Genomic DNA, 22,678 nt, shown 5'->3' with positions numbered 1-22,678 from the left:
TCCACAATTAAAAAAGTTATATCATGTAATCATGCATAAACTGAATTTGACTTGACTTAAAGCACATTATTAAAATTATTAAACATTATTAATCCCAGATCAGTAATAAAATAAAAGTCTTGCCTTAACATAAATGCTAAAAGAATATATCGCTTTAATCGCTATAACAGTTGGGTATGGGCACGCGGTCTTATTTAGAAAACATACAAAAAGAGACGCATATAATGTTTAATCATTCGTTTTGTATTTGTCCGGTCCACGGGGTTAATTTAATTGGGGATCGTTAAAATGACAGATCACCTATCTTGATTAAGCATGATTCGGTTTGTTTTATATATATATATATATATATATATATATATAACATGAAAAAAATTGGTATTATATTGAATGTTCTTGAGTAATCGATAAAATCAGTTTCTGTGTATGTACAAGACATCAATCTGTAATAGTGCAAAATATGTCCAGTTGATATGTCTAGTAGGATCATCTGGCAATAGCCTGTAGGTCTGTGTGGTAAATAAACAGAATTTTTAGGAACATGGCAAATGTTCACATTGCAGCATGGAAGCAGGCTCACTGTTACAATGCTGACCGGGGAAGCAGAGGCGAGGAGACCTAGGATTGGGGGAATGCGGGGTTTAATGAGCAAAAGGAACACAGACGAGCGGTAAAGCAGAATTACAATATAATGACCGGACTGGAGAAAGAAACGGAAACGCGGACTAAATACAATGGAGTAATGACAAATTTGACAACAATCAGGAACAGCTGGTAAACACGGGGAATCCACACAGGGTTAACGATGGGGCGTGGCACACGGAAAGAGCGGACGATCGAGGCATGACACTCACTGGAGTGCTTTGTCACAGATAACTTAACTTAATTTTCTTTAACAAAGTGCTTAACCGCACATTAAATAAAGTCGCACAACAAAGGCGCACAACAGTGTTCAGATGTTGTGTTATCGGTTGGCTGAAATTTAAACGTTTTCTTCAGAGACAGGGTGGTAACGCCGAAAACACGAGCTAAACGCAGCAAACGAAAGGCTACCGGAAATTACTTAGCTGGCTGAACTTTTACCGGAACTACGTCACACCGCTCTGTGCATATAGCCTATTCTTTCACACGAAAGGGAAACACACTGACGTCACATACGGGGCACGAGGCTACATTGCGCATGTCATGAACCGTCGAACCGTGCGACGCATGCATGCTCCGAACCGAGACAAGCGAACCGAACGGTTCGGTTTATTTCTATGAACCGTGCCATCCCTAACACACACACACACACACACACACACACACACACACACACACACACAGGCTTTAATATAGAGTCGGCCCACCCTTTGCAGCTATAACAGCTTCATTTCTCCTAGGAAGGTTGTCCACAAGACTTAGGAGTGTGTTTATGGGAGTTTTTGACCATGAGAGCATTTGTGAGGTCAGGCACTAATGTTGGATAAGAAAGCCTGGCTCGCAGTCTCCGCTCCAATTCATCCCAAAGGTGTTCTACTGGGTTGAGGACAGGGCTCTGTGCAGGCCAGTCAATTTCCTCCACACCAGACTCACCTTGCTTTGTGCAATGATGTGCAGTCATGTTGGAACAGGAAGGGGCCATCACAAACTGTTCCCACAAAATTGGGAGCAAGAAATTGTCCAAAATGGCTCAGAATGCTGCAGCATTACGAGTTCATTTCACTGGAACTAAGGGGCCACACCCAACCCCTGAAAAACAACCCACACCATATCCCCCCCTCCACCAAACTTTACACTTAGCACAATGCAGTCAGGCAAGTACCGTTCTCCTGGCAACTGCCAGACCCATCGATCAGATTGCCAGACAAAGAAGCGCAATTAATCACTCCAGAGAACACATCTCCATTGCTCTAGAGTACAGCGGCAGCGTGCTTTACACCGCTGCATTCAACGCTTTGCATTGCACTTGGTGATGAAAGGCTTTGATGCAGCTGCTCGGCCATGGAAACCCATTCCATGAAGTTCTCTGCGCACTGTTCTTGAGCTGATTTGAAGGCCACACAAGGTTTGGAGGTCTGTAGCTATCGACTCTGCAGACATTTGGCAACTTCTGCACACATAGAAGGGCTGAATACACCACTCTGATATTCAAACAATGTAATGATGATCCACTCAATAATGTAAACATGCCTAGATCATTCATTAGCCAAGGAAAAAGTAGCAGAAAGTCAGAAGAGATTGAACTACAGATTACATAAGAACATAAGAAATTTAGAAACGAGAGGGGGCCATTCAGGCCATCAAGCTCATTTGGGGAGAACTTAACTAATAGCTCAGAGTTGTTAAAATCTTATCTATCTCTGATTTTAACTCTTTCACTGTCGCCGCCTAGTGGTTCGGACGCATACGTCCAAATTTTCAATAACAAAAAAAAATGACATTCAATAAAAGAAACAAATGTATCAAATCAACCAAAAACGGCTTGTTACACTACAAAAAACCTTTCAGATAATATTTGTAGAAAGTTGCGCAATTTTTGTGCCATGGTTTTTTTGTAACAAGTAAAAATAAAATGACCATGGTAGCCATCTTTAAACGGGTCGAGTGTCAGGAAGTAAAATATAAGTGTTAATAAAATGAAAACTAAGCACTTCAAACTATTTCTTTCACGGCCAATACTTCATAAACCGTCACAGTATTAAGACAAAACACGCATTTTTCCATAAATATGACTGTAATGTTCTCAAATAGCTTGCTCACTCATCGCGGAAAAATGTCAGTCGGCATTCTGTACATTCGTGCAATGTTTTTTATCTTCGGAGTTTTAGAAGAAAACCAATGAATAAAATGACAGTTACCCTCGTTTGAAAGCTTGATCTCTTATGTACATAAATCAATCACTGTAATCCTTCATTGTCAAGTATTTTTTCAGATATATGCCCTGCTTCCCTGCTAGCACATTATTTTTTACGCACTGAACCTTTGCCCATGGTTATGTTTCACCATAATAAACTTTTTACATGAACATCAAATTACAGTGTCATTTGCTTCATCCAATAGAGGTGTGTCTAAGGTTTGCAAAATGGTATGGGATGTGATGATTGGGCATTGTTTTTCGCGCTGGGGACATGAATGCGCAACTTATTCTCTGCAGGTGCAGTATTTGTGGGAGTGTCTCGAGTACGCATTGCGCACGTAGTCTCCGTGAGTTTACCCAGTTATTTTCGGACAACAACTTTTTTGACTGAAGAAAAATGGCTCGGATGACTTTCACTGTTGAGAAAGCACAGAAGATGATTTTGAAGAGTGGTTCGGGGGAAGAAAGTGTCGCTTTTATCCATTGATTTGATGGAGGAGGACGCTTTTTTGCGCGGAGAGGATGCAACGCTCGACATAAGTACATTTATTTACAGTTTACATTTTACTCTTTTATTCTATAGATTTTTATAATTCCGTGATTCAGCAAATTACAATTAACATTTGCTTTGGTAACACTTGTATTGTGGTACATTGGGAAAAGTTCCGCATCGCCTTTGTCAAGCTTTGAAGTGTGCAAAGTAATGCAGCGCTTTTGGCTTTCACTTGGGCAAAGTTACGCGGGGCTTTGTTTGGGCAAAGTTATGCGGGGCACTTGTCGGCCTTGTTTGAGCAAAATTATGTACAGTACTTGTCGGCTTTGTTTGGGCAACATTATGTACGGTACTTGTCGGCTTTGTTTGGGCAAAGTTATGCGGGGCACTTGTCGGCTTTGTTTGGGCAAAGTTATGCGGGGCACTTGTCGGCTTTGTTTGGGCAAAGTTATGCGGGGCACTTGTCGGGCTTTGTTTGGGCACAGTTATGCGGGGCACTTGTCGGGCTTTGTTTGGGCACAGTTATGCAGGGTTATGGTTAGAAACAAAATGTTTCTTATGACCCATAAGTGGTAATGCATTTAGAAAGAAAGACGCTATCCCAAAACACTGCTAGTTACACTGCGGCCATTTTGGATAGGTTTTGGATAGGTTTGGCACAAGTCGTGTGAATAAAATATAGATTTTCCTACAAATGTGTGGTGATTTTGTGTGACAAAATGTTACTTATGACCCATAAGTGGTAATGCATTTAGAAAGAAAGACGCTACCCCAAAAAATACTGCTAGTTACACTGTGGCCAGTTTGGATAGGTTTTGGATAAGTTTGCCACAAGTCGTGTGAATAAAATATATATTTTCCTACAAATGTGTGGTGATGATGTGTGACAAATTGTTACTTATGACCTATAAGTGGTAATGCATTTAGAAAGAAAGTTGCTACCCCAAAAAACACTGCTAGTTACACTATTGCCATTTTGGATAAGTTTCAGATTAGTTTAGGTTAGGTTTTGGATAGGAAAGGCTCCCAGTTGCACCATTTGCTCTTTCCTCCGTAAAACCTGTTGGGCTGCATCAAATGATATGAAATTGGGCACACATGTAGAAAACAAGTTTGGGAACCAGAACCTATTCCATCATGTAGTTTTTGAAATATTTACAAAAATCCAAGACACAAAGACAGGTTTTTGTATTTTCCAGCTGTTTTTGTTATATTCGCATGTCCATAAATTATACACAGGTTATTCATTTCGTTATTGAACTTCCTACAATCAATTGTAAAGGGGTCTACTTTGCTTTTAGGTATCAGGCATGTGTCTGTGACTTTTATATCTGAAGTTATAAGGTAATTATTCCAAAGAGGGAAGAAATGCCCCCCCATGCAAGGGGCCCCTGGTTCACTCCATAGGGTTAAAGGAACCCAAGGATTCAGCTTGCACTACGTTATCAGGAAGACTATTCCATACTCTGACTACACGCTGTGTAAAGAAGTGCTTCCTTAAATCCAGTTTGAAATGTTCTCCCGCTAATTTCCACCTATGGCCACGAGTTCTTGTATTTGAACTAATGCTGAAATAACTATTCGGTTGAACAGCATCCAAACCTGTTAGAATCTTATAGACCTGGATCATGTCCCCCCTTAGTCTCCTTTGCTCAAGGCTAAACAGATTCAGCTCAGCTAACCTCTCCTCATAAGACATTCCTCTAAGACCAGGAATCGTTCTCGTAGCCTTATGTTGCACCTTTTCCAAGGCAGCAATGTCCTTCTTAAGGTATGGTGACCAAACCTGCACACAATATTCTAGGTGGGGTCTTACCAAGGAATTATATAAATGTAACATCACCTCCCTTGACTTAAACTTCACACACCTAGAGATATAACCCAACATTCTATTGGCCTTTTTTATTGCTTCCCCACACTGGCGAGAGTGGTACATGGAAGCATCAACATACATACCGAGATCTTTCTCGTAATCAGCTACCTTTATTTCAGTGGAACCCATAAAATATCTGTACTTTATATTTCTGCTCCCTGCATGGATTACCTTACATTTATCTGTGTTAAATTTCATCTGCCAAGTATCAGCCCAGTCGCTAATTAAATCCAGATCCCGTTGTAGCCTCTCTGCTGCTAGATCAGTATCTGCTACACCACCCACCTTTGGTGTCGTCTGCAAATTTAACTAGTTTACTGAATGTATTGGTGTCAATATTATTAATATAAATTAGGAACAATAGTGGTCCTAAAATTGAACCCTGCGGTACCCCACTATGAACGCAGGCCCACTGTGACATTGTGCCTCTAATAACTACTTGCTGCTTCCTGTCAGTTAACCAGTTTTCGATCCAAGCTGCCACAGTTCCTAAAATCCCTGCAGCTTTGAAGCAAGAGCCGTTTGTGGGGGACAACATCAAAGGCCTTCTGGAAATCTAAGTAGATCACATCCATGTTGGCTATCCCTCAGAATGTTATTTGCATCCAGGTAATCTACCATTTTCACTTGGATTATAGCTTCCATTATTTTTCCAGTAATGCTAGTTAAACTGATTGGCCTGTAGTTTGCTGGATTACTTCTATCCCCTTTTTTGAATATGGGTGTTATATTAGCATTCTTCCAATCTGAAGGTACCACACCCACAGATAATGATTTCTGGAACATTAAAGTTAAAGGTTGGCTAATAATATCCCTCATCTCTTTTAAAACTATAGGTAAGATGCCATTCAGGGCCCTGCGATTTATTAAGGGTCCAAAGCACGTAGTGCTATGGAACCTTATTGTGTTTGTTAGGATTATTAAGGGTCCAAAGAATTTGGACCATTATTGTTTTTCTTAGGATTATTATTATTTTTTTTTTCCTGCCCTAAAACTGAATGTACAGCCTAAACCGTAAGTGCTAGACCAACCAAACTTGGTCAGATGATGTCAATTCCTACCCGCTACTCAGATTCTCCGACCCAGGCCTGTCAGCCAGATGGGGGCGCCGTAGCACCCCCGAACACGTTTCGGTCGATATCTCCTGTCCATCGAAATTCTTTTTTCTACATATACAGACAGCCTTGCCCTACCAACTTGCCATTTGGACAATGGAGCTCCGCCTACTTAGATTTTTTGCTAATTTGCATAATTTGCAAATCATACTTTTTCTTTAACCTCCTAGCTTTTCCTACCAAATCAGACACATGAGGTGTCAAACAAATCGGAACTCTGAGCTGATTAAGAATTATTAAAAAAATTCGGACATTTGTGTATTCTACGGCCATTAGCCATGCCCAAACTAAATCCAAACTTGGCCCATTTTGGTCTGACTGCCATAACTTGGCTATGCCTTGGCCTACCTTGACCAAATTTTACATCCTACCTCCCTACACTATTCTGGGGACACTGTCCAAAGCGGGCCGCAATTCGTCAATAGGGGGCGCTACAAATTACAAATTCTCATATCTCCTGACTGCCTTGGCCAATCCAACTAAAATTTGGCAGACATATACTAGGACCCAGCCTGAGGACAGACACATACAATGGCAGTCATAAATCATAAAAGATTGGCCGCCATTAGCCAATCAAAATCAAGCAGCCATTTGACAGGCTTAACAATGACCAATCAAACCAAAATTTGGCTGGTACATTCGTCCTCTGACTCTCTGCAAACCCTGTAAAGAACAACTCACTCGGCCAGATGGGGGCGCTACAGTGGCCCCATTTGCATTTCTGCCTATTTCTACAGAACTATCAAGCCTACAGTTGAAATTGATTGCCAGTCCAATTCAATATGTCGTGCCAAATCCAACCACATATGGAACTTGGTTATACATTGTTGCGTTTTTGCATTATTTATATTTGTCTGAAAACAGACTTTTTCGTTAACCTCCTAGGATTTTTGCCCCACTTACATAAATCTGGTGTCATTCAAATCAGGAGACAGTCCTTTAAAGGTTTAGAGAAAAAACTTAAACTTTCAGGTAGGTACAGCTAATTGCCAAACCATGACCATACTGGTGCCACGTCCATTTCAATCAGACAGCTATATCTCAGGCATGCTTCAGCCAATCATTACCAAATTTCTCTGACTAATGTACGGCTGTTACCCAGACAGACCCTCCAAATTTCCTGTCGATCGGTCAAAAGGGAGCACTACAGCCACTGGTTATATATGTCTAAGACCAACTTAGGCTAATTCAGCTAAAATGAGTTACTAGATCAGGTAGGAAGGTGTCTACTGATCTCAACCCTCTTACCGTGTGGTGTAGCAGGTTAAGCCTGTGTGTCTGTAATCAAAGGGTCGCTGGTTCAAACCCAGCTTCGGTCGGTTCTTGAGACAGCCTACTCTCCGTAAAACAAGTTCAGGGAGACAGAAAGGCATTTCCCCCACAATGATCAATGAAGCTTCTTTTTTATTATTATTAAAACAGACATTAAGACAAGCATTGGCACTACACCAGAGGGTTCTACATTCTGTCCAACATCTACAGACGTGTTACACCTACACTAAAAGCATCTCATCAAAATTTCTACCTACTACTACGACCATCTCACCAAAATCAGTCCTGCTCTGTCCTACATCTACTATCACATTAGACCTACACTGAATCTCCATCCTGTTATGAGAGTATTGCTCTGCCTGATTTTCGACTACCTTTGCCGCCAGTGACAGTCCTCCAGTATTCCGCCGTTATTTCTCTATTTCTTGTCCTATCTGTCCTACTTGTCCGAGCTTTGGACCCGTTCGTAACTGCCTGCAGTTTCTAGTTATTATTTTTATTTTTCTTCCCTAAAACTGAATGCCCAGCCTAAACCGTAAGTCCTAGGCCGACCAAATTTGGTAGGATGATTGGTATTCCTACCTCAGGTATTCCAAATTTAGGTATTCCTACTCAGATTGTCCGACCCGTCCGACTCAGCGGCGCCCCCCAACACGTTTCAGTCGATATCTCCTGTCCTGTTTGTCCTACAATTGAAATTCTTTTTTTCTGCTGATAGACAGCCATGCCCTACCAAAAAGTCAATGGGACCATGAAGCTCCGCCTACTTAGATTTTTTGCTAATTTGCATTTTTTGCAAATACTTCTTATCTCTTAAAGTCCTAGCTTGTACTACCAAATCAGACAAATGAGGTGTCAAATGAATCAGATCTCTGAGCTGTTTAAGAATTAATAAAAAAAATTCAGACATTTGTGTATCCTACGGCCATTAGCCACGCCCAAACAATGTACAAATTTGGCCAGTTTTGGTCTGACTGCTATAAATTGGCCGTGCCTTGGCCTACCTCTACCAAATTTGAAATCCCATCTCAAGACACCATTCAGGGGACACGGTCCAAGGCGGGCCGCATTTCGTCCATAGGGGGCGCTAGAACTAAAAACTGCCAATATCTCCTGACTGCGTTGGCCAATCCAACTGAAATTTGGCAGATATGTACTAGGTCCCAGCCTGAGGTCAGTCACCTACAATGGCAGTCAAAAGTCCTGAAACAGTGGCTGTCATCGGCCAATCAAAATCAAGCAGGAATTTGACTGGCTTAATGATGACCAATCCAAATCAAATTTAGCTGGTACATTTGTCCTCTGACCCTCAGCCCACCCTGTAAAGGACATCTCATTTGGCCAGATGGGGGCATGACAGCACCCCCATCTGCATTTCTGCCTATTTCTCCAGAACTGCCAAGCCTACTGTTGAAATTTATTGCCAGTCCAATTCACTATTTCCTGAAGAATCCAACTGCATATAGAACTTGGTTCTCCATTTTTGCGTTTTTACATGATTTATATTTCTCTGATAACAGGTCATTTCGTTGACCTCCTAGGATTTTCGCCCCACCTACATAAGTCTGTTGTCATTCAAATCAGGAGACAGTCCTTTTAAAGATTCAGAGAAAAAAAATTAAACTTTCGGTAAGGTACTGCCAAAAGCCACACCATGACCCTACTGGTGCCACGTCCATTTCAATCAGACAGCTATATCTCAGGCATGCTTCATCAAATCATTACCAAATTTCTCTCACTAATGTAGGGCTCTACCACTGAGCGACCCTTCAAATTTTGTGTCGATCAGTCAAACGTGAGCGCTATAGCCACTGTTTATATGTTACTAAGACCAACCTAGGCCAATTCAGCTAAAATGAGTTACCAGATCAGGTAGGAAGGTGTCCACCGATCTGACCCATCTTACCAACAGCAGCGGGTGGCTCAGTGGGCTAAACTTGCATGCTTGTAATCAGAGGGTCGCCGGTTCGAACCCAGCTTCGGTGGGTACTCGAGCTAGACAGCCCGATGTGCGCAGCATGCTCTCCGTAAAGCAAGTGGGTAGACGTAAAGGTGTTTTCCCCATGAGGATCAATGAAGCTTCTATTTTAATTATTAAACCAGCCATTCAGACGTGCTCAGGCACTCCTCCTGAGGGTTGAACAATAATTATTTTTCTTCCGTAAAACTGAATGCCCAGCCTAAACTGTAAGTCCTAGGTCGACCAAATTTGGCAGTAAGATGCCTATTGCTACCCACTACTCAGCCCCTCCGACTCATCCCAATTAGTCAGAGGGGGGCGCCGTTGCGCCCCACAACAAGTTTTGGTCAATATCTCCTGTCCTACTTGTCCTACTCTTAAATTTTATTGCAAGTCAAATTCACTATGTCGAGCCAAATCCAGTAACATACCTGGTTCTGCATCTTTGAATTTTTACATGAATTATATTTGTATGAAAACAGCTTTTTTCGTTAACCTCCTATGATTTTCAGCAAACCTACATACATCTGTTGTCCTTCAAATCAGAAGATAGTCCTTTTAAAGATTTAGAGAAAAAAATGAAACTTTTGGTAAGGTATGGCCACCAGCCACACCCTGACTGTACTGGTGCCACGTCCATTTCAATCAGACAGCTAAATCTCATGCACGCTTCAGCCAATCATTTCCAAATATCTATCTCTGATGAAAGGCTGTACCGCAGAGAGACCCTCCAAATTTCGTGTCAATAGGTCAAACGGGAGCACTATAGCCACTGTCCATATATGTCTAAACCCCACCTCGTCTAATTCAGCTACACTGTAATCCCGAATAAGTTGGCAAAACTCAAAAAATTTGAGGTAATCAGTTACGTCAAATTTTTTAAGTTATGAAATTTTAATTTTAAGTAAGCAGAAAAATCTAGTTTTGAGTTTGTTGTACTCATGCAAAATAATTTGTTCTTACTTAAAATACCCAAGTTACCCTGTTTATACATTTTGAGATCAATTAACTTATTTTTTTCAATATCTCCCAACTTTAAATACTTAGTTACCCTGCTTATACATTTTGATAGCATTTAACTTAATTCTTTTAATTTCTCCCAACTTTAAATACTTAGTCACCCAGCTTATACATTTTGATTGCAATTATTTTTAATTAAATTTTCCATTTTGAGTTTCATAAATGAAATTAACCAAATTCTAAATCTGTAAACACTATAAATGTATGAAAACGCATCTGTAATTTCAAGCAAACACACAATACCATTTTTAACATTTATTTTTAAACAAAAAATGTCCAACAGGTAATACCAACATGAATGTTTACAGTAAACATGCCTTCTATAAACATACAAATTTCTCAAAACCTTTAAAACAGTTTGTCAGTAACAGATTTACAATAAACACTATTTTAAAATGAATAAAGTATGCCCAGAATGTTAATACAATGAAAAAGAATAACAATACTTTCTATGGTGTTCTATTTGATATAACAAATCAACATGACACCTGCAAAGTAACCCTTTAAAAGGGTGAAAATTCTCAGGGGAAAAAAACATTCAGGAAAAAGTAATGCACAAAACCCAGTATGACTTATAGCAAAACAAAAATATTTTTGAATTATTTTGTAAAATATTTTTTAACAGAATTTTACATGACCAACTTTGTTTAAACATGAGCTTCAAAAAAATTATTTAGTTTGACAAAATTAAATATCCTGATTTTTAAAACATACATTAAGACATATAAAACTTCATTCATAAAAAGAAATAAAAATAGTGCACATTCTAGTAAGTGACTCCTGTATAGTTTAAACTACACATACTGACATGTTTTTAAGTTACTGCCCCAGTGCCAGCCTTCATTAAACGAGAAAAAAAAGTAGCTCTACATCAACTCATTCTTTAATGTTTGCACGCTAGGAGACAGTTTTCCGTCATCCATGCCGAGTAAAACTTTTTGCACAAATTCAAAAGTTTTGGCAAGTCCTTTAGGATATTTTAAGTGAAGAGCATACATGAATCCAAACAAGACAAGAAAGGCCTCTGGAAGTTGGCTATGGGTGGTGACCACTTCATTCTCCAGGACAACTGAGACCCTCACTGGATCGTAATGGATTGGAGCAGCAGCATTTTCATGAACAACTGTAAGCAGGGACACTGGAGCATCCTCAGTCAGTACTTCAGGATTATCAATCTAAAAAATATTATTCAGGGACATGTTATATTCATGTTAGAACATTATCAATATGACTGAGTCAATATTACATGATTCATCAACTAGTGATAATTACAAATATATTAGTAAGTAAAGGTTGCCCCTCAACCTTCATCTTTGCAATAGAACATGCATAATTGTAAAAACAATGAATGAAGGCTTACCAGGGTGGTCCTAAAAAATCCTATGTCTTTGTCACGCAGCAAAACTGGAAGACCTCTGATAACGGTAGTCCGTCGTGAATTTACATCATGCAGTTCCTGCAAAGATGAAAAACAAGGAGAAAAAAAAACAACATCTAAATATCTGAAATAAAGAAAAATCTAATTACATTTTAACAAATACTTCATCTTATGACAACAACCATACCTGCTCATCATGAACTTTCAAAAGATTAGCCAGGGTATCTGCTGTCTTGGGTGCTTTTTGCCTTAAAATGGTCATCAAACAAGGTAGGAGGTAGTCCAGTTGTGCATAGAATTTGTTGGGCAAATTCTCATTTGTAACACGTTGGTACTCAGCTAAATCGGACAAAAGAGAATTTTATAAAACAAACCCACATCAGAAAATATATAAATCACTAGAAAACAATTATTATTATTATTATTATTATTTATACTACGGGACCGTTGAATGCTTGAATCTGATTGGCTGACGAACGTTCTGAGGTGTGCAATTATTTTCAGGGAAACGCACGGCAAACGTAGTTCCAGGCAGCTCTCTTGACCGCATTACAGTTCCATATCATTTCGCATAGTTAACTGTAATAACGGAAATTAGCATACAGTACCTATACAGCACACAGGACTAACAAAAACAACAACATGACAGACGATTTTCCGAAAGTAAATTTTAATATTTACGGTGAATATGAAACTTTCAACAACTGGGCTGCAGCAGTATTAGACAGTCCAGATGAAAAACAACATAAACGGAAGCGGACATCAAAGGCAGCCAGCAACAACAAAAGACATAAAACGATCAGCGAAGAACAGCTAGACATACTCGAGGGAGAAAAACACGAAGAAAACACCAAAAAAACAACAGCTAATGACGTTTTGGAACTAGCAAAAGAGTCGTTGGATGAGATGCGGAAGAAATAATCCTACTCACAATAGCGATTTAAGTAGAAAAACCGGACGAATCCCTTGAAATATATCATCTGATCGATGTCTTGAGATGTGGCAACCGTAGTATAAGCGGAATAATTGACTCCGGACCGTTGAATTATTAGAAAAATTATGCACACCCGAGGTGTAACGGCCACTCCACTTCGCGTCGTGGCCGCATCACCACCTCGGGTGTGCATTATTTTTCTAATAATTCAACGGCCCGTCGTCAATTATTCCTTACTTACCTCAGATGTTATACGCAGTGCAGGCCAGAGATTCAGAAACTCATTCACAGATGGGCTTCCGCTAACAATGTTCTGTCGTCGCAGTTTTCTCCATGTTCTAATGGATGAGACAAGTATTTTTTTCTGTCTTCTGGACTTCAATAGCAATTTCCTGTCTAACTGTTTCAAGAGATGCTTCATCCTCACCTTGAGGAAAGTTTGGCAAATAATTAACCTCAGAACGTCTTGGTTTCTTGATTTTAGAATGTGATGGTGGACTGACAAAAGATTATGTTTAATTCGATACAAATAGTATTAGCATGCAGTATAACCAAAAACAGTTATGCTGTAAATAAAATATTATACAGACACAATTTACAGACTATTTAAATTAGACAATAAGTCTAATTTTTAAAAAGTGTCCTGGCATCGTCACTGTGAAATCAAATATAAAATAATCTTACATTTAATTTCTTCAGAGAATCTCACTGACACTGAAATAAATGTTTTATCTCATTGGCCAGCAAGCTTCTGTGCAAGTTAAATTTGCTGATTTCAAAACACTGCAGAACATTTATGCCTTTAACGTTTAATTAGAAACATAAATATTAACACGTTGCAAATGCATGATATTTAGCGTTAACCTCCTAAAGTGGAGCACAATGCGTTTTCTGCCATGCAACATATATAGATCTAAACGCATTCTGATCACGAATACTAACGTTACATTATATTTAACGGTTGCTGACAATGTGATTATACTTAGGGATGCTCATATTGACTGTTTAACGGTTAACCGACCGAATGAATTTTGACCGATTATTACTATCAGTTAAACTCATGGGGCGTTATCACATGCAACCACACGTGCCTTCTACCGCGACGAGTGAATTTCCGCGAAGTAGGATTCTTTATTTACAAGGGAAATACTTCCATAGGTAGAGCATAGACAACATGTTTAAGACCTTCTAAATGCGGTTTTTAACATTATTAGAGCCCTTCAGACATTAAATAACAGCCTTTAGTCACGCAAACACTTACAACAGCAAAGACGGTTCCGATGTGTAATGACGTAGATGCGTGTATGAGAGAAAGCAACAAGCGTGAAACCGAGCCAATCAGTGGGCCGGATAGGAAGATGGTAGGATAGCCAGTAATTTCACACAACCAAGCGCTCAAAAAGTAGATTTTTACTGTCTCGATCAACTTTTTAATGAATATCCGCTTAAGTCGAAGCGCAAAGTGGCGAGGGTCGACTGTATATTAATTAGTTTTTGTCTGTTGTCGGAAACGCTGCAGGTGCATGAAAATTTGACGACGTGTGAATCCAGATTCTGTTTTTTATATGTTCTGTGTGTTGTTGTTCGCACATGTTAAAATAAAACTGAAAAAAAAGTTCGCATATTTAATCAGATACTCCTCAGTTCTGATTTAATTCAATTCCAATTTAATGTTCTAAACCGATCGGTTAAGGATTAATGTTCGGTTAACGAACGGCGGTTGTCGGTTGGGAAAATTAACCGAAATGAACATCCCTAGTTATACATTAACTACTTAACGTTACTGAACAGCGTGTAACGAGTCCGATCCGCCATTGAAATTAATATTATAATATATAAATAATATTACACCTTTCAGCTGAGAAGCCGCACAAACGAAGTATTTCAAAATAAAACTCCATGTTGTGGATAACGCAGTTTTAAAAATAAGTGCGGCATAAATGTTTTAATTTCAATTTTACCTGAATTTATAAACATTGTGCTGGTCAGTAACAGCTCCCAACACTGAACTAACGTTAAAAGTTTCTTATTGACCAACAAGCTACAGCGCGGAATGAGGAGCTTCCTCGCCTCAAAATTTAAACAGGGCTAAACGCGTACTCTGTAATGCAACGCATCTACATTACTTTTAAATGTTACTGTGATTATATGGATTAAAACACTTGCTTAAGATTCATTGGATTTGTATATTTGGATATTTTACTTACTGTAGTGTGAAACGAGGCCGATCCGCCATCTTGAAAAAAACGAACGAGGAATAAGCGCGGGCAAGACAGTTTACGTGAACCTGGATGACGTCATACGCAAAATCACAAGGCTGAAAGATTTTGAGTTAATAAAACTTTAAAGAGACATTTTGTTTAAATTAAACCAGCAAAATTTTCCATCTTACTTGAAAGGTTTAATTTTTACAAACTCATAAATAAGAAAAAAGTTCTAAATACTCATAAAGGTTAATTAATATAAACTAATTGTAATTATTTAAGTTAATACAACTCAGTTCAATTAATTAGTTACAGCATTAGGGTTTACAGTGTATAATGAGTTACCAGATCAGGTAGGAAGGTGTCTACTGATCTCAGTCATCTTACCCACAGCAGCGGGTGGCTCAGTGTGCTAATCCTGTGTGCCTGTAATCAGAGGGTCGCCGGTTCGAACCCAGCTTAGGTTGGAATTTCAGCTAGGTATCCTGATATGCACAGTGTACTCTCTGATGTTGACTGGCCTGTTAGACCTGCACTAAAAGCATCTCCATCCTATTGTCTGCCTACTACTGAGACCGTCCTGCTCTGTCCTACATCTCCTATCGTGTTATGGCAGTCTAATTCTGTCTGACTTTCTACTACCCTGGCCGCCGGTTCTCTGCCGTTATTCCTCTACTGTCCTACCAGTCCGATCATCCTACGCTTTGGACCCTTTCGTAACTGCTTGCAGTTTCTAGTTTATTTTGAGTTTACCTAGGCTTAGTACCACATCAGCCTCAGTTATACATATATTGGTCATAGATGACGCTGAATTTGTACTAAATGGTGGGAAGTAGGGATGGCACGGTTCATGGAAAAAAAAACGAACCATTCGGTTCACTTGTCTCAGTTCAGAGCATGCATGCGTCGCACGGTTCGATGGTTCATGACATGCGCAATGTAGCCTCGTGCCCCGTATGTGACGTCAGTGTGTTCCCCTTTCGCGTGAAAGAATAGGCTATATGCACAGAGCGGTGTGACGTAGTTCCAGTAAAAGTTCAGCCAGCTAAGTAATTTCCGGTAGCCTTTCGTTTGCTGCGTTTAGCTCGTGTTTTCGGCGTTACCACCCTGTCTCTGAAGAAAACGTTTAAATTTCAGCCAACCGATAGCACAACATCTGAACACTGTTGTGCGCCTTTGTTGTGTGACTTTATTTAATGTGCGGTTAGGCACTTTGTTAAAGAAAATTAAGTTATCTGTGACAAAGCACTCCAGTGAGTGTCATGCCTCGATCGTCCGCTCTTTCCGTGTGCCACGCCCCCTCGTTAACCCTGTGTGGATTCCCCGTGTTTACCAGCTGTTCCTGATTGTTGTCAAATTTGTCATTACTCCATTGTATTTAGTCCGCGTTATATTGTAATTCTGCTTTACCGCTCGTCTGTGTTCCTTTTGCTCATTAAACCCCGCATTCCCCCGATCCTAGGTCTCCTCGCCTCTGCTTCCCCGGTCAGCGTTGTAACAGTGAGCCTGTTTCCATGCTGCAATGTGAACATTTGCCATGTTCCAAAAAATTCTGTTTATTGCACAGTGTCTGACCACACAGACCTACAGCCTATTGCCAGATGATCATACTAGACATATCAACTGGACATATTTTGCAATATTACAGATTGATGTCTTGTACATACACAGAAACTGATTTTATCGATTACTCAAGAACATTGAATATAATACCAATTTTTTTCACGTTATATATATATATATATATATCACAAACCGAATCAGGCTTAATCAAGATAGGTGATCTATCATTTTAACGATCCCCAATTAAATTAACCCCGTGGACCGGACAAATACAAAACGAATGATTAAACATTATATGCGTCTCTTTTTGTATGTTTTCTAAATAAGACCGCGTGCCCATACCCAACTGTTATAGCGATTAAAGTGATCTATTCTTTTAGCATTTATGTTAAGGCAAGACTTTTATTTTATTACTGTTCTGGGATTAATAATGTTTAATAATTTTAATAATGTGCTTTAAGATGAGTCAAATTCATGATGCATGATTACATGATATAACTTTTTTAATACTGTATCCTAAATTGTGGATAATTAAGCTATATATCATATGCTGAAGTACATTTCTGGAGTGTTAAAGATTAAAAGAAAAAATAACAAGAACCCTACAGAACCTAAAACCGTGATACAAACCGAACCGTGGGTTTTGTGAACCGTGCCACCCCTTGTGTGTGTGTGTGTGTGTGTGTGTGTGTAAAAAGTCAGGTGTCCCAATACGTTTGGCAGTATAATGTACTTCTGAGTGTTTTAAGATGATACGTCCACTTTACTTTTCAGAGAAATACTTGCTGGACTCTGATCCTTGATAATCAGAGCTGAGGAATACCTAATTAAGCATTTATGGAGATAATCCAGACTATATTTAGCTCAAAAAATTCAATGTTCTGGTTGTACAGTGTACATTTTTAGCGTGACAATAGTTAACTGCCAACAGAATTGACAGTAACTAGAATCACAAAGATTTATGCATTGTCTGAAACGTGTGGGTATTAAGCGACCAACCTACCTAATCTTTATTTCCCACAATGGTTTATAATTGTTGTTTAAGATTACTCATTAACCCTTTAATATTTACAAAATTTTGAAACTGGAAATATATATCCATTTTCAAAATTCAAATTTCAAAATTCTGTAAATATTACAGGTTTAATGGGTAGGTGTTGTAAATCATCACAGTGTACATGATTTTCTTTTGTTTGTTTGTTTTTTTTTTTAATGCTGTCATATATCATTATTGGTCTTGAAGACCTCCATGATCTACTTTTTATGTGAATGGTAGGGATCGTAAAGTTTTGTCCTCTTACTAATATTTCCAAATTTTACATAAGACCTTGACCAGTAAAAATGTGTCACTACAAAATCCATACCACACTTCCTTATTCGCCATGCCAAGGGCTCACATTGAATAGTTTTTTAAATCTGTCACGCCTGAAATATACCGTGTGATAGAGACGTGATATTATTTGGCCAATCAGTAGGATAGTCTGTTGGTTTGTGAATGTAGTACAGATCTAATGCTGTTGCCACTTCAAGAAAGTTCAGGTCTAACAGTAGAGACTCTGTGCTGCAAGATTGAGTGTATGAGCAAAGCAGCCAAGTTTCACAAACTGTAGTCTTTTTATGGCTATGTCCATATTTGGTGCATTATCCACAGTAGCAGCCACTACTTTGTCAAAAATGCCATATTCTTTCAGGATGTCACCGATCTCCTCTGCCACGGCATGTCCGGTCTGGGCTGTGTAGACAGCTTTGGTTTGCAGCACTTTTTGCTTCATTTTGCCCTCCACTAAATAGTGTGCTGTGACAGTTAGTTAGTGGTCTTGAGCAATGCTAGTCCAAGAGTCACAAGTGAGGGCAACAGAGTGGACATCAGCAAGCTCAGAGATTACATTAGATTTTTCTATCTTGTACCAAATTGGGATTAACTGGTTTGCCAAATAGTCTCTGGTAGGGGGGGTGTACTTGGGGTTGATAGAATGGATCATATGCCTGTGAACATAAAAACGCATAATGATAGGACCTAACATAGGTTGGGAAGCAAGATTTCTATCTTAACTCTTTTATTAACATTAACAGTTACCTGAACGTCGGGGATTCTACATCAGAGAAGGGATGCAGTCTTTTCACCACATATGCGGTAACTTCTGTGGCACTCTTCCACTTTCTCCGCTGGCATTTTCCTCTGCTTTGCTGCCAATGTGAATGGAGTTTCACAATGAGTCTCCACCGGTTTAGCATTAGCAGCAGTAATATTAGGACTGCTACTAGCGTGGGCAATTTGCATAACACTACATTGATCTACGAGGGAAAAAAATATTTCAGTAACGTTGTTGTTCACCAAATTTGGTCAAGTGCTTTATTGTTAAACTACAATCACTTACCTGATTGTTGTGACGAGGTAACGTTACTAACGTTGGTTAGCGCAGGGTTGCCCGAGGAGGACGAGACAGTGGACCTGCGCAGCATGTCAAACACGCTACACTCCTTAATTTGTACATCATGCAGGCGTAGGTGTTTCGTCATATTCGTAGTGCATCCTCCCGTGCAAGATATCATTTTGTCACATGTGTTGCACTGTGCCGACCCAGGCTTTTTTAGTGTGAAATAAAGCCACACTTTTGAGCGCCGCTTACCGTGCTCCATAGCTGCAACTGAACAAGCGCGCGGCAAGCACTTCCGGAAATACGGTGGCCACAATGGAAACCAAAACTTGCGTGTTTGGAACCGATGATCGGAATCGAAAACAAATTTTATAAATAATTCCAATGGCATCGTTATTTTTTTAACGGTTCCAAGTTGGAACCGGTTCTCGATGCCCAACCCTAGTTGCCGTCAAGCTGAAGGAGTCCTATCAGGCCTATTTAGCCTGTGGGACTCCAGAGGCAGCTGACGGGTACCGGCAGGCCAAGCGGAATGCAGCTTCGGCGGTCGCTGAGGCAAAAACTCGGGTTTGGGAGGAGTTTGGCGAGGCCATGGAAAACGACTTCCGGACGGCTTCGAGGCGATTCTGGTCCACCATCCGGTGGCTCCGGGTGGGAAAGTGGTGCAACATCAACACTTTATGGTGGGGAGGGGGTGCTGCTGACCTCAACCCAGGACGTTTTGGGTCGGTGGAAGGAGTACTGCGAAGACCTTCTCAATCCCACCGACACGCCTTCCGATGTGGAAGCAGAGTATGGGGACTTGGGTGTGGACTCCCCTATCTCGGGGGCGGAGGTCGCTGAGGTGGTTAAAAAGCTCCTTGGTGGCCGAGCCCTGGGGATGGATGAGATCCGCTCAGAGTTCCTTAAGGCTCTGGATGCTGTGGGGGTCTTGGTTAACACGCATCTGCAGCATCGCGTGCACATCGGGGGCAGTGCCTCTGGACTGGCAGACCGGGGTGGTGGTCCCCCTCTTTAAGAAGGGGGACCAGAGGGTGTGCTCCAACTATAGGGGGATCACACTCCTCAGCCTCCCTGGTAAGGTCTATTCGGGGGTTCTGGAGAGGAGGGTCCACCGGATTGTCTAACCTCTGATTCAGGAGGAGCAGTGTGGTTTTCGCCCCGGCCGTGGAACAGTGGACCAGCTCTATATTCTCCGCAGGGTTCTGGAGGGTTCATGGGAATTTGTCCAACCAGTCTACATGTGTTTTGTGGAGAAGGCATTTGACCGTGTCCCTCTGGGGAGTCCTGTGGGGGGTGCTCTGGGAGTATGGGGTGCCGGGCTTCCTTTTAAGGGCTGTTTGGTCCCTGTATGACCGGTGCCAGAGTCTGGTCCGCATGGGCGGCAATAAGTCGGACTTGTTTCCGGTGAGGGTTGGACTCCGTCAGGGCTGCCCTTTGTCACCGATTCTGTTCATAACTTGGACAGAATTTCTAGGCGCAGCCAGGGCGTTGAGGGTGTCTGGTTTGGTGACCTCAGGATCAGGTCTCTGCTTTTTGCAGATGATGTGGTCCTGTTTGCCTCATCGGACTGTGACCTTCGGCTCTCGCTGGGACAGTTCGCAGCCGAGTGTGAAGCGGCAGGGATGAGAATCAGCACCTCCAAATCTGAGACCATGGTCCTCAGCCGGTAAAGGGTTGAATGCTCTCTCCGGGTCGGGGATGGGATCCTTCCTGAAGTGGAGGAGTTTAAGTATCATGGGGTCTTGTTCAAGAGTGGGGGGACGATGGAGCGGGAGGTCGACAGGCGGATCGGTGCGGCGTCCACAGTGATGCGGGCGCTGCATCGGTCTGTCATGGTGAAGAAGGAGCTGAGCCAAAAGGCGAAGCTCTCGATTTACCAGTCGATCTACGTTCCTACCCTCATCTATGGTCATGAGCTGTGGATGGTGACCAAAAGAACGAGATCGCGAGTGCAAGCGGCCGAAATGAGTTTCCTTCGCAGGGTGGCTGGGCTTTCCCTTAGAGAGAGGGTGAGGAGCTCGGTCATTCGGGAGGGACTCAGAGTAGAGCCGCTGCTCCTCCGCATTGAGAGGAGTCAGATGAGGTGGCTTGGGCATCTGATTAGGATGCCTCCTGGACGCCTCCCTGGTGAGGTGTTCCGGGCATGTCCCACTGGGAGGAGGCCCTGGGGAAGACCCAGGACACGCTGGAGGGACTATGTCTCTCGGCTGGCCTGGGAACGCCTCGGGATTCCCCCAGAGGAGCTGGATGAAGTGGCCGGGGAGAGGGAAGTCTGGCTTTACGTAATGTGCTGCGATTGGTTTATCGCTGCCAGCGTACGTAGTGTACTTATTACTACGTCCCTATGTCGGCAGGAAATGGTCCGACAGTCAGTCAAGCGGAGCGCTTACTAAAATGCACGACAACATTTTTACAGATTTTCGAACTCTGTGTACATATAAGGCGCACCGAATTTAAAGGCGCACCGTGGATTTTTCTGAAAATTAAAGGCTTTTAAGTGCGCCTTATAGTGCACAAAATACGGTACCTACACACTTTAATTTTGTTTCTGTAATTTCTACAAGCACATTTCAGCAATGTTAATAAAGCATGGAGATGCTTTGACAAAAATAAGGAAGCTTCATCAAAGTGCACATTAAATATATGATCTGTGCAAATTTTAAAACGTCTTTAATAAATCACTTCTTACAGTTTTTTTCCCCACAAATTTGCACGGAACCTTAATAATGCACACTTAAATAATGTTTTCATGCGAATGGGTCATGACAGTCCGATATTAAACCTTCCCAGTAGATTCAAAGTTATTTTTTGGTGTTGTAGGGAAAAAGATGCATTGTTTTTCACATGGCAGTTTAGTACACAATGGCCCACTCTGCACTGACATACATTCTAAATCATATGTCAAATACCATTTGCGCATCTAATGAGTACATACCTACTTGCACCCACACGACATCAGCTGAGTAGGCGGTCCTTCAGTGCAGCCCGGGACACATTCACGTTCACACTGCTATAAGAATGAGGTCATATGTGTCCCAGACCACCTCTGAATGCGGTTTGAGTGATCGGATCTCGATGCGTTTTCAACGCATTTTGGGTGAGTTCACACCTGTATTTAGCACTGTCCACTTGTGATTGGATCACCAGGATGCATGTTAATACCTGGTGTGAACATGGCCATAGTTCTTTGGTCAGTTGTCATGGTAGAGATGTAATCACGGGAAATTGTACTGTATTAGTAGTGTTGTAGTTCTCGAGACCAATTTTTTGTGGTCTCGGTCTTGTCTTGGTCTCGACTCTATTTGGTCTCGGTCTTGTCTTGGTCTCGGACATAGCGGTCTCGATGGGATGGGGAAAAAAAGAGAAAACTGCACATCCTCACAGAACAGTATCATTATTTATTACGCGCCTCAATTCAAATGCAACCAGTCAGATGCATCCATTTAAAAAATGTTACATTTTATACATTTTCTTCACGGACACTGCCAGTGCTTCACAGTCCACACACATCATACACATCGTATCATACATCGGCAAAGAAATGTCCGAAAATGTCCGCGAAGTCTATAGCATAGTTATAATCCAAATAAATTAGGTATTTTACATTGATTACAAAGCACGGTCTTGGAGGTGCAAGTCAATCTGG

At 41.1% G+C, this 22,678-nt stretch overlaps 1 protein-coding gene and 1 long non-coding RNA gene across 3 annotated transcripts in view; one reads left to right on the top strand and one right to left on the bottom strand.

The window, feature by feature from the left end:
* Positions 1 to 22,678, top strand: part of LOC111841649 (uncharacterized) — a 75,588-nt gene that overhangs the window by 36,175 nt on the left and 16,735 nt on the right. The gene's annotated exons all lie outside the window — the stretch shown is intronic.
* On the bottom strand, positions 10,815 to 19,492 carry LOC111841648 (uncharacterized). The gene is made up of 5 exons (XR_011984967.1): positions 18,729 to 19,492; positions 13,126 to 13,222; positions 12,138 to 12,289; positions 11,933 to 12,028; positions 10,815 to 11,747 (listed from the first exon to the last, which is right to left on the bottom strand). It is a non-coding gene; the product is annotated as an uncharacterized lncRNA (long non-coding RNA).

This window comes from Paramormyrops kingsleyae, chromosome 23 (assembly GCF_048594095.1).
Source record: "Paramormyrops kingsleyae isolate MSU_618 chromosome 23, PKINGS_0.4, whole genome shotgun sequence".
Classification (NCBI taxonomy): Eukaryota; Metazoa; Chordata; class Actinopteri; order Osteoglossiformes; family Mormyridae; genus Paramormyrops; species Paramormyrops kingsleyae.
This window is presented reverse-complemented; position numbering and strand designations above follow the sequence as displayed.